This window comes from Rutidosis leptorrhynchoides, chromosome 9 (genome assembly GCF_046630445.1).
Source record: "Rutidosis leptorrhynchoides isolate AG116_Rl617_1_P2 chromosome 9, CSIRO_AGI_Rlap_v1, whole genome shotgun sequence".
In the NCBI taxonomy this organism is placed as follows: domain Eukaryota; kingdom Viridiplantae; phylum Streptophyta; class Magnoliopsida; order Asterales; family Asteraceae; genus Rutidosis; species Rutidosis leptorrhynchoides.
In genome coordinates, this window is record NC_092341.1 from 308,086,445 (window position 1) to 308,100,244 (window position 13,800).

The following is a 13,800-nucleotide window of genomic DNA, read 5'->3' on the forward strand; positions in this document are numbered from 1 at the left end:
TAAATGAATCCTTATATAAGGTACGTCTCGTTTGTTGAACTATTGTCAAAATTGACTTTTTGAAACAACTTTGAATAACTTTTGTATGTCAATTTCGAGCATTAGGATTGTGATACACTATGACCTGACCTAGCTTGATGGACATTTATTGACCAACATATATTCTCTAGGTTGAGATCTACGATTATTTGATATACCGAGTTTCGGTCACATTACGATGAACAACTTTATGTGCTGCTAAGGTGAGTTTCATTGATCCCTTTTTAATTGCGTTTGCAATATATATTTTTGGACTGAGAATACATGCAATTTATTTTAAACACAATGGATACAAGTACATACTAAATTCTACACTGAGTTTGAACCGAAAATCCCTTAGCTTTGGTAACTAGTAACTGCCGGTAATAAGAACTGGTGGGCGCGAGTAGTAGTATATGGATCCATAGGGCTTGATATCCCCGTCCAAGCTAGAGTACTAGCCTTTTAACGGACGTAGGCTATTTGAGAAGCGTACACGTTGGTTTGCGTGTATTATTAAGATGATTATACAAAGGGTACAAATTATATATACGTTAAGTTTAGTTTCCAGGGTGCTCAATTTCGTAGAATATTTTGATAAACGTTTCCGGATGAAACAACTGAAATCTTGTGATCCATCTTTATATACAGATTATGCGAAACATACAAACTATGAACTCACCAACCTTTGTGTTGACACTTGTTAACATGTTTATTCTCAGGTTCCCTAGAAGTCTTCCGCTGTTTGCTTATATGATAGACAAGCTATGTGCATGGAGTCTTAAATGGCATATTTTTCAAGAAAAGGTTGCGTTCACCAATTCATCATCATGTACCTTATTTTGACTGCATTGTCAACGGAAGTACTATTATAAACTATTATATACGGTGATTGTCTATATGTATAAATCATCAGATGTCGAAAACCTTTGATTTAAATATTCATTTATGGTGTGCCTTTTCAAAAGAATGCAATGTTTACAAAACGTATCATATAGAGGTCAAATACCTCGCAATGAAATCAATGAATGACGTGTTCGTCCATATGGATTTGGAGCGATCGTCACAAAATAAAATAAATGGAGTTATGGTTATGGGTGTTTCGGGTTAGCGTGAGGTCGTGGGTTCGAGCCTGGACTCGGGCAATTTTTTTTAGAAACACATCACATAATGGTTAAGGATGTAATCGGGTTAGCGGGACGTCGCGGGTTCAAACCCGGACTTGGGCATTTTTTAAGGGCTACTTCTTTGAGGTAGTATTACTATTACCATTATTATTATTATTATTATTATTATTATTATTATTATTATTATTATTATTATTATTATTATTATTATTGTTATTATTACTATCATTATAATTATAATTATTATCATTATTATTATTATAATTATTATGTTAGTAATTATTATCATGATTTTTATTAATTTAGTTTACATTATTATAATTAAAATAAGTATTATGAGTATTATTATATTTAGTATGAACATAAGTATTAGTATTAAAGTTATTATTATTATTATCATTATTACTTTTATATTAACAATATTATTATAACAAATAAATATTTTCTATATAAGAGTATATTTATTACAACTACCCTAATATTACATATGATTATATATATTAAGATTATTTATATAAATATTTACATATTACAAATTATTGATTTTTAATATAATATTAAACTATATAAATATTAACTATTTTAAATACATACAAATTAAATATATAAGATATATAATTTAAGATATAATATATAAATTTATTTGATTATGATTATAGGTATTAATATATATACCTGATATAGGTTCGTGAATCCGAGGCCAACCTTGCATTGTTCAGTATCGTCGTATGAATATTTTTACTACAAAATATCGTATAGTGAGTTCATTTGATTCCCTTTTATTCTTTACATTTTTGGGACTGAGAATACATGCGCTGTTTTTTATAACTGCTTTATTAAATGCTTTTGGAAATATATTTTGAACTGCGAATACATGAAATGCTTTTATAAATATTTGATGAGATAGACACAAGTACTTAAAAACATTCTACGAATGAGTTATGAGTACACCGGATATCACCCCTTTATAGTCTGGTAATCTAAGAATTAGAAAACCGAGCTCCTAATTGACGCAAATCCTAAAGATAGATCTATGGGCACTAACAAGCACCAGTCAGAGAATTTGAACTGCTTTAGTACTTCAAAATAGGTATACAACTGCCAGCTTTAAAAGATATGATATGTTTGTGAGGTGTACACAACCATCATATTTAAAAGAGTGGCCTGATTGTATGCTTTTGCATGACCGTGCGAAATGCCGGTATGCGGGGGATATTCTAGATGCATTATGTTAAGGTCGATTACCAGGTGTTTGTAGTTCGTATGAATGACTTTTATCTCTATGTCGTGCGAAATGCCTGATATGAGATTATGTTTATGAAAGATATTAAAAATCGCGAGGCAACCTACGGGGGAGAAAAGGATACGAACCTACTCTGCTAAGCATTATGAAATATGGTTTCGTACATGAGATAGGTGTACTGTATTTAAATCTTATGGTCTATTAAAATGATGAATTTTATTGTTTACGATAAACCTATGAATTCACCAACCTTTTGCTCATTTTAGAGATATTACTTGGAGTCATTCATGACATATTTCAAAAGACGTTGCATTTGAGTCGTTGAGTTCATCAAGATTATTATTAAGTCAATTATAGTTGGATATATTATGAAATGGTATGCATGCCGTCAACTTTCGATGTGAAGAAAGTTTGTCTTTTAAAAATGAATGCAATGTTTGTAAAATGTATCATATAGAGGTCAAGTACCTCGGGATGTAACCAAATGTAATGTATTCGTCCAGATGGATTAGGACGGGTCATTAAATCAGTGCCCGTTCCACTTCCCTTAACCAATTCATTGTCATAATCGGATCGTGATGCCCCGAATACTCAGAAGGCTTGCAGTTCATAAACTGCTTGAACGTACACTTCTTCTTCTTCTCCTTCTCCTTCACCACTTTCTGAAACATAGGAGTTTGAAAAGGATTCGTTGTCGCGTACTGATATTGAAGATGGTACTTATATTGTTAGGAAGTTTGATATGGCATTTGAGGTTGAACTTGAGGTTGAAACTGAGGCGGTTGGGAAGCATTACCCGACGGGCCAGATGTATATTGAGTACCAGTAAACCCTGGGGGTATCGGTGGATCACTAGCTTCAGACACCACGGATGAATGCCTGATTTGGGCCTCTAGTTCCTTCAGTTTTTCTCGAGTTTCCTGTAACTGACCTTCTAACTATTGAACATACTCATCTGGATCACGTTTCGGACTATGCTCCACTGACGGCGCTCTAAATATTCCGGGTCCAGGAGTCACAGGGGCATCATTATTTCTGGTCTAGTCAGTCATACCTGTCTGCAAACACATCATCTCACAAAAGCTTAGTTGATAACCCGTTGGCACCTATCACTAAGCACAATCACCTAGGCACATATTTCTACATTCACTTATTCCCCACTCGGATGTTTGACATGACACATTCATAAGTTTGGGAGTAAGTCACTTACACAGTGCACATACTGCCAAACCTATGCTCTGATACCAACTTGTAACACCGTACTTTTTACTTTTTTTTTTTTTTTGGATTTAGAGAGAAAATAAGTGTTTTAGGGTTTATGTGTTGGGAAAATTAGGAAAAAATGAATGTACAAGCATATATGTTTAATTTAGGTTGCTTCACATTAAGGTAAGCTCTCCCGTCTAACACTTAATAACTTATTTATTCTAAGTCCAATTCACAAAAGGAAATATGTTCTGTGACCCTTCACAAAGCGTACATTATCCCATACACAATAATTATAAAATACATAATTATTAAAATTACTTTAATAACACAGAAGGGTAAATAGGTCATTACCTACTAGGCCCAAAGTGAGGTTGTTACATATTTTACGCAGAAAATTCGTTTTCATCACATAAACATGTCAAAACTTCAATTTAACATAAGGAGAGCTATACGTAACGAAATCATGTTATTCTTTCGAGCAAACTTATTAATTTTTCGATATCTTTATATCTATATACATATCAACTACCGATTTCAAGTCGTACATGTCAATCATGGCAGATTCAAAACGAATTTCACAAAAATAACACGATTAATTTATTGATTTATATCATGTATGCAATCATTGATTTAACCACTAGACTTATGAATACTATGTAATTATATATATATATATATATATATATATATATATATATATATATATATATATATATATATATATATATATATATATAGTTAGTTACAGTTAGTGGTTTTATACCTCTAAACGTTAAATTGTAAGTATCTATGCGTAGCGGATGATGAGAACAACAACCTTCGTGTAGACTGCAAGAGCAAAAATCAAAAATTGGCGGTTATGGGGCTTAAAAAATTCGTGGCTAGGGGAAGGAGGAAGAAAAATATGTGCAGATTATGATTTAGGTGGATTAGGGTTGCCTAAATAAGGGATAATTAGCAAATAAGGCACAAATTAAAAATAAGGGAGACCCCATTTGGTGGATTTCGGCCAAATGGCCCACATGGGTGATCCATGGGATAATTTTGACTAGTTAGAACATTTATTGCATAGTCCATTAGGTGTCGTTAACCGAAATCGAAAACTGAAACGTTAACTGGGTGTTTTAGCGAATTCTACGCGTTTTTAATTTATAATATTTCTAATAAATCAAAAGTATTTTAGAATCTTAATAATTATATAAAATAATTATTAAAATAAATTTCCAACCGTTTCGTTGTTATAAAAGACGTCTTCACGGTTTTCACTAACCGTATCGTTATCTAGGGTTTTATGAGTTTCTCACATACTTCTAAACCAAAGTATGAAATCAACTAATATTTAGCACATATTAAAATAGTAAAATCTAAAAAAATATTGACGTAGTAATTTATAGTATTTAACTAACAATTGTTAATTATTTAACGAAAAGTTAACGGAAAAAGTCGGATTGTTACATTTTTGTTTTAATCTGAATTTTAAATTTTAAATTTTCATAGTAATACATATTTTTTTCTTTATTTCTAAGGATAACCCTAAAGCGTATAAATTGATAGTAAATTACTTGGATTGTTTAGCTAAATTATAGAAACTTAAATCATGGGGAATTGATACACTACAAGAAAAACTCAAAATTCGGACGACATGATGCCGTTTGGAAAAGTAAGTAAACGACAAAATCTTCTGGTTTTTTGGTTTGCTTTTCTGAAATCTTTAACCATATTTTTTTTTTATGAAAAACTCAATGTCGTAAAGTATTATTATTTTTTTATTTTTCTTTCCTGTGATAAAATTGGCTCCAAAATGTAATAATTTTTGTGCGCTTCTTTTCAGACGACATGTCGTACAGAAATGTCATCTCTGAAAATAAATTGTACTTTTTCCTTTTTTGTTTTCCTCATGAAAATTATTTTTGGCTCCAAAAAGCAAAATATTTCGCGCACTACTTTTTCGGGCAACATGTCATCCGGAAAGGTTATCCGGGACGACTTTTTTGCTGAACATTTTCAACTATTTAAACACCATCAATAACTTTTTTCTAACCTCACCATTATCATTTTTACGGTGTATTCGAAATGGAGGTATATTGCGAGTGTAGTGAAGTTGTTGTTCTCCGAACGATGTCGTCCGTTCTATTTATCCGGTATGATAAAATTAGTTTACTTAATATTCTTTCCATGTAACGAAATGTTATATCACAAGCTACTTTCATATTTTATTCATAGTTCTTAAGTTACGGTTAGATAGACTGACATGATCCACTGATGTGTGATAGGGTCGTGTAGATTATACCTGAAAAAAGTTTAACATTTTATTTAGTATTTAATTATAAAATTATATTATTTTTCTTTCGGGATGTCATGTCGTCCCAGATAGTCATCCTGAAAAGTTGTCCTCTATTATTGGAAAAAAGCCAAAGTGGGCCCTACTTTCGTCCGGTAAAAACTTTTCGTCCGGATTGACTTTCCAAGACAAAGCATTCCGGACGACACATTTGGGACGGCATATCGTCTGGAAAGGTCTTCCGGGAGGACATGTCGTCCGAAAATGACGAAAAATGTCACCTGTAGTGACCCGTCCTAATCCATCTGGACGAAGTCCATATCAATTACAACGATTCACAATAGTTGATTACATCGCAAGGTACTTGACCTCTATATGATACATTTTACAAACATTGCATTAGTTTTTAAAAGACAAACTTTCATTACATCGAATGTTAACAGGCATGCATACCATTTCATAATAAATCTAACTATAATTGACTTAATAATATTCTTGATGAACTCAACGACTCGAATGCAACGTCTTTTGAAATATGTCATGAATGACTGCAAGTAATATCCCTAAAATGAGCAAATGCACAGCGGAAGATTTCTTTCGTACCTGAGAATAAACATGCTTTAAAGTGTCAACCAAAAGGTTGGTGAGTTCATTAGTTTATCAGAAATAATCATTCATAATTTTAATAGACCACAAGATTTCATATTTCCATTTCTCATAAACATACGTCCCATGCATAGAGACAAAAATCATTCATATGGATTGAACACCTGGTAACCGACATTCACAATATACATATAAGAATATCCCCATCATTCCGGGATCCTCCTTCGGACATGATATAAATTTCGAAGTACTAAAGCATCCGGTACTTTGGATGGGGCTTGTTGGGCCCGATAGATCTATCTTTAGGATTCGCGTCAATTAGGGTGTCTGTTCCCTAATTCTTAGATTACCAGACTAAAAAGGGGCATATTCGGTTTAATAATCCAGCCATAGAATGTAGTTTCATTTACTTGTGTCTATTTCGTAAAACATTTATAAAAGTAGCGCATGTATTCTCAGTCCCAAAAATATATATTGCAAAAGCATTTAAAAAGGGAGTAATGAAACTCACCATACTGTATTTTGTAGTAAAAATACATATGACTATATTGAACAATGCAGGGTTGGCCTTGGATTCACGAACCTATATCATTTATATATATTAACACATATAATTTAACATGCAATAATAATCAACTTAGTATATATGTATCATTTATATAATATATTACTTATAGTAATATATTTGTTATTTCAATTGTTATATATATCTACATCTCTGTTATATTAAAATAGTACATTAAATATATCATATATTTTAGATAACTAATTAATATTTATTATAGAATTATTAATATAGTTAGATTATATGTATCAAATATATTTTTATATAACTAATATTTATTTGATAAAATTATATCAATAATAATAATAATAGTAGTAATTATATTAATATTATTGATAGTAAAAAAATATGGTAGTTTTACTAATAATGAGAATTTTAGTAAAAATGATAATTTTACTAATCATGATAGTCTTAATAAAAATGATAGTTTTAATAAAAATGATAATTTTAAAAATAATGATATTTTTAATGATAATAATAATAATATCATTAGTCATAATAATCTTCGTGCCTACTTCCTAACTTATAAATATGAACTCGTTAGTTCTAATTCGTATCATAATTTTTATCGTACATGTTTTAATATAATTAATCTTCTTCCGTATCCTTTTTTTTTTACTAACATTTTTATATATTCAAATTTAGTCATAATTAACCTCTTTTATATCCATAATAATAATAATAATAATTATAATAATAATAATAATAATAATAATGGAAGACTACCTTTCAAGTTTTTCCCAAAAAGAATGCCTCAGTACGGACTCGAACCCGAAACCTCTCGGTTAAACCAAACACCCTTAACCATCCCTCTGTTTGATTCTTTTTCTGATTTAAATCATAACTTTAATTTACTTAACCTTCATCAGTTCGAACTAAACAGTCCAAGTAGGACATAAAGCTCACGGCCCATATTGCAATCAAAGGCCCAACGACTTGATTAGCCCAAGTAACAAAATATCTAAACCCAATTAACATAATTCATATTAACCTAGTCGTGGCCCAATACATAGTACGATCCATAGCCAGTTAAATTAACCCAGACGCATCATTCATCAATCAAGATCTAATGTTCTGGTTCCCGGTCACAATAAAAAATTACGATAGCAGCACTAAAAAAAAAATAATACTTCGATTCATCTTCATCTTTTAAAATCGAGCAGGAAGTGAGTAGTAGAATTGGAAACAGAAAACATGAGATAGCAGCGAGTAGGCTGCTTTGTAATACATGTACTATTCATCGTCATCATTCTTTCTCGTTCCATAATCACGTTTACTGTTTATCTCCTCCTTCGTTTATAGTTACAGTTTTTTTTTCTGTTACAGGTGGTTGAATTGCTCTAGTGTAGCAGTCGTACACAATAGGAATAATCATCAAACAATCGTGGTTTACAAGACCTTTAATCGTTGATAACTCTTAAATGGGTTTTGATGGCTCCCGAAGAAAGAAAGTGAAGAGAGAGAGAGAGAGAGAGAGAGAGAGAGAGAGAGTGATAGTAGTGGTGGTTTAGTGGTTTGTTATGATGGTGATGATAGTGTGATCAAAGGGGTTGTCCGTGGTGGTTTTTGGTGGTGAGTATGGAGTCTGATCGAATCTAGAACAGAAAAACAAAAGTTGCAGCATCACTCATTCGCCAAAATAGTAGAGAAAAGGCTGGTGTTCGGTTCTGGTCTGATCGAAAATAGTAAGAAACCACATGAGGTGAGGTTCGATGATGGTAATGGTTATGTCTCGAGTTTGATCGAATAGAAACAAGAAATTGGAATATCTTGCATGTGTTTGTTTGTGTGGAACCAGACCTGAAACAGAAACAAGTTGATAGATAGTGGTTTGATTGGGGTTTAGTGATTGAAGATGGTTCTCTGTTATAACAAAAGTAGTCGTGATGATTGGTGGTGTATGAGGGTGGCGTTTGAACATGTTGATTATCAAGGTATTAAGCAGAAGAAGAATTATGGGTTTGATATGTATGTTAGTTCAAAAGAGAACAGAAGATAGAAACATGAATGATGGTGGGTTCAATCATATAACAAAAACTAGTAGCAAGCAATTGGTATATGCATGAAGGATAAGTGTGGAATATTTAAAAATAAAGCTTAAAAAGACATAGAGGAACGAATTATGGTGTCAATGTATACTTTTGACAAAAGAAAATAAACAAGAAGCTTGTGAGTGGGCAATAATGAGTAGATATAAAATATATATCTATATGTACGATTTAGTAAAAAGATCGAAGCATGTGATGAAACTGTGGGGTTGAGTATGTTAGGAAATCTAATAGTAAAGAATAAGATGAGTGCTGATCAAAAGGTAGTCATATAGAAACAGAAATAAAAGTCAGATAGAAACAAGAAAGGTGGTGTGATGTTTAAAGTGGTGATGTAAATGGTGAGTTGTGGGTGTGGGTCATATATATTAAATATAGAGTTATATGCATGTGTTTTGTATATATATATATATATATATATATATATATATATATATATATATATATATATATATATATATATATATACTACCTAATATCTATCTATATACATTTCTCTAATTAAAATAAAAGGAATGTGCAAAGTGACATGGACGTGAAACAGAAAGTAAATTAGTAATGGTTACATATCTCTGTATGTAATGTAATTTAGAGTTAGAATGAGATAGATATTTATAACTAAAGTAATAAATATAATATAATATATGTAAATTATAAACATGGGTGAAAGGAATTGAAAACAAAAAACATGTCATGCATAGTGTATATCAATTAAGTTCAATTAGACATAGTAAATGGAATCTCATAATTCAAATATCAAGTATAGTGTAGTAGTCGGGTAATTGGATTTATTTATGTCGACATTCAATAATAAGGATATTATTTCGTGGTTCATTTAAACTTATAAAAATTAAATCAACTGTCCGCTCGATTTTGGGAAAAATATAAAAAGTACTAAAATTTAATAACTAGATCTTAAATAAATTTTTAGTAAACCTAAAATTTATAGAACTCATTTTCGGATCACTGTTTATATTAAAATCATATAAGTTCGAATTAAACTTCTCTAAATAAAAATCGAAACGTCCAACAACTATTACAATCATTTAATATTTATTTTTAATATACAATATATATACATTTAAATATATATGTATCTATTTACAAATAGTTGTTCGTGAATCGTCGATAATGGTCGAAGGTCAAATGAATATATGAAACAGTTCAAACATTTTGAGACTCAACCTTGTAGACTTTGCTTATCGTGTCGAAACTTATATAAAGATTAAGTTTAAATTTAGTCGGAAATTCCCGGGTCATCACAGTACCTACCCGTTAAAGAAATTTCATCCCAAAATTTGAGTGAGGTCGTCATGGTTAACGATAATAATGTTTTCATGATGGATACAAGTTGGTATATAGAGTTTTATCATCATAGAGTAATATGGATAAAACAATTCGATTATTAGAAGGCATGAATGAAGCATACACAAAATAGTGAAATGAGAAAGATAAGTTTCATCATACTTTTGACTAGTCATGGTTGATATTAAAAAAAAAATAAGGTTCGTCTTAACTTTTAACGTTGTCTTGGTTGAATTCCGGAATTCAAGGGATTTTAAGAAAAATTTCGAAATCTAAAAGATTTGATTCTTCGACGAATAAGGGAATTAAGATCTCTATAATTAAATATGGTGATCTGCCTCGATTACTCTGTCTGATATTTCCATTATAAATTTACCTTTTCCGTTCCATTAGTTTCCACCACTTCTATACCTTCTTTCTCAGTTTATATATCCAAAAGATTATAATAATGCTTAATCTGGTTCTAATCCTTGTTCTTATTCTGACTATCGCAATGATCGTTCTTCTTTTCCAACTCCCACCGGAAGAATCTATTTATTTCTACTATGCTCTAGGGATTATTGTATTTATAATCCTCCCTTGTCTTTATATTGCCATACGCACTGATATCCACAGTTTGTAACTTTGGTGTTATCATTGGGCTTTATATTTCCTCTTATACTTCGAAGTCCTTGCTTCTGTTTTTCTATAATCATTATCATCCCCAGTTAATACTCCACCTATTTCCTGCGATTTATACTCCAATTTCTATTTCAGAGCTTTGTCCCTTCGTTTCTTCTTCTTGCGATTGGGCATCTATTGTAATGGTCCAGAATTTGCAGATATAAGTTTCAGAATGAACATCGTTAATGTCCTAAGAAATAAATGGTAATAGCACAATTTGACTTGTTAAATTACCAGAATTCAAGGAAAGATAGGACTATCAAGAAAAATATGTTCTTGATATGTTTATAGATTAGACAGAACGTAAGAGTCGTGTAACATGGCACATGATGACGTTATGATCTGTGAATCATCATGTTCCATTTAGAAACTCAGCATTACTTACTGTAATATAATCACGTTGATCAAGTGTCATTATATTATACTAACTCATGCATCAGTTCCCATCACTACTTCAAAAACATTCATATTTTAAGCTCGAAGGTTTACAGAATATAGAAACTAACAGTTTCTATATGATGTAACACTGATAGCACGAAGAGATTATTGATTTCAGTTCAGAATAGTTATGAAAATATCTTCAGAAATATGGAGGATATTTATAATGAAAGATACGATGATATCTTGGAATTTCTAATATAGATGGATGATGAAGAAGATTTATCCGTAAGGGTTTAGATTCGGAAGCAAGGTATTTGATGTTATGCGAGGTGTATACGAAATAGTTTATATTTTACTAGGAAAAACTATTAAATATGATACAATTTTACACAAGATATTTATTTATTTATAGAATGGATATACTTAAACCTTGCTACAACACTTATAGGCAGTGTACCTAATCGTACAGTAGTGTAGTTTTTAGTAAGTCCGGTTCGTTCTACAGGGAAATCTTTAAACAAAGCTCAACGCTATATTAATTTACTTTTATAAAAATACAAACATATATATAAGTAATATTATTATTATAAAGGGGGGGTTTTACCGTTTAATGACCGGTTTGTCGATTTTAAAACTTTTAGTCGCAGTTAAAACCTAATGTAAAATATTAAATAAATAAAAGACTTAATTTAAAGCGTAAAGTAAATAACGATAATGAAATTGCGAATAATAAAAGTGCGATAAAATAAACTTGCGATAATTAAAAAGTACGATAATTAAAAGTGCGATTAAATAACAATAAATAAAAGTGCGATAATTAGAAGTGCAATTAAATATAAAATAAAGGAAATTAAATATGAAATAAAAGAATTATGCTTATTTAAACTTCCGTAATCATGATGTTTGACGTGTTGATTTTAGTTTTATGCCCATGGGTTAATTGTCCTTTGTCCTGGATTATTTAATATGTCCGTCTGGTTTTTTGTCCATAACAGTCCATCAGTCATAAATATAAAGTGCGAGTGTCCTCGTCAAATTATTATTATACCCGAAGTTAAATATTCCAACTAATTGGGGATTCGAATTGTAACAAGGTTTTAATACTTTGTTTAATGAATACACCAGGTTATCGACTGCGTGTAAACCAAGGTTTTACTACTTTGTTAACAATTACACCAATTACCCTTGAATGTAATTTCACCCCTGTTTTAATTATTCTAGTGGCTATTAATCCATTCCCGTGTCCGGTTAAATGAACGATTATTCGTACATATAAATACCCCGCTCATCGTGTCCGATCGAGTGTATATGGTAATTTATAGGGACGCCCAATTGTAAATCTTTATATTAACATTAACAAACTATCATTTAGTTAAACAAATATAAAGCCCATTAATAGCCCATAGTCTAATTTTCACAAGTGTCGTTCTTTTGTCCAAACCCCAATTATGGTACAAAGCCCAATTATCCAATTTTAGTAATTAGCCCAACATCATGATTACTTCGTTTTAAATAAGCATAATAATAACTTAGCTACGAGACATTAATGTAAAAAGGTTGATCATAACTTACAATGATTAAAAATAGCGTAGCGTTACACGGACAGAATTTCGACTTACACCCTTACAACATTCGCTAACATACCCTTATTATTAGAATTAAAATTAAAATTAAAATATAAATTATAAATATATATATATATATTTTACGATATAGATAGAGAGATGGATGGATATATTGTTGATCAGAATTCGGTTTGCTTTATAGGGGGTTTTTGAAATTGGGGCTCCGCTACTCGCGGCAAAATCCTCTTCAAACTCCGCGAGTCGCGGAGGATGAATTTACAGCTCACACCCTTGGAGTCTTTCTCTGCCGACGGTTTTTAATATATATATATAATATATATATAATTAATATAATTAATTATATATTATATTATATTTATATACATAGTTAACTTGTAATTTTTAGTCCGTTGCGTCGAGCGTTCAGAGTTGACTCTGGTCCCGGTTCCGGATTTTCGAACGTCCTTGCGTACAATTTAATATCTTGTACTTTGCGTTTTGAATCTTGTACTCTTGTAATTTCGAGACGTTTCTTATCAATAATTGGAACTTTTTTGATTGTCTTTTGTACTTTTGAGCTTTTTGGTCGTTTGCGTCTTCAATTCATCGAATCTGTCTTTTATCTTCACCTTTTATTATTTAAACGAATATCACTTGTAAATAGAACAATTGCAACTAAAAGCTTGTCTTTCTTGAGGAATAATGCTATGAAATATATGTTCGTTTTTAGCATTATCAAATATTCCCACACTTGAGCGTTGCTTGTCCTCAAGCAATATCGTCTTGAAA